At 41.1% G+C, this 302-nt stretch overlaps 1 protein-coding gene across 1 annotated transcript in view; it reads left to right on the forward strand.

The window, feature by feature from the left end:
* Positions 1 to 302, forward strand: part of hdlbpb (high density lipoprotein binding protein b) — a 44,772-nt gene that overhangs the window by 38,416 nt on the left and 6,054 nt on the right. The gene's annotated exons all lie outside the window — the stretch shown is intronic.

A 302-nucleotide genomic window follows, 5' to 3' on the forward strand; every position in this document is an offset into this window, starting at 1 on the left:
TTAAAAAGTAAACTTTCCATTCAGAATCTTATTGGCATCCATTTAGACGTCTTGCGCTCGCCATCCAATCAAAACGTAACGTTAATACTCTTTGGCCGGCTCGTGAGCCCAAAGGCTGTGTGTGTGGCGTGCTCGTTGTTTTGTTTCTGGTCTAGCTAGATCCGGTGTAGTGTTGTAGTTTTTCTAACGTTACTAGCTGTTGCACCAGCATGTATAAAAAACTACAAAGTTTGCTAGGCCAAGAAGAACGTTAATCTCGTGATGAAAAAAAAATTGACGCCGTTAAAATGGGTTTGCGTTAA

The sequence above is a fragment of the Etheostoma spectabile genome, unplaced genomic scaffold, assembly GCF_008692095.1.
Source record: "Etheostoma spectabile isolate EspeVRDwgs_2016 unplaced genomic scaffold, UIUC_Espe_1.0 scaffold352, whole genome shotgun sequence".
Taxonomy (NCBI): domain Eukaryota; kingdom Metazoa; phylum Chordata; class Actinopteri; order Perciformes; family Percidae; genus Etheostoma; species Etheostoma spectabile.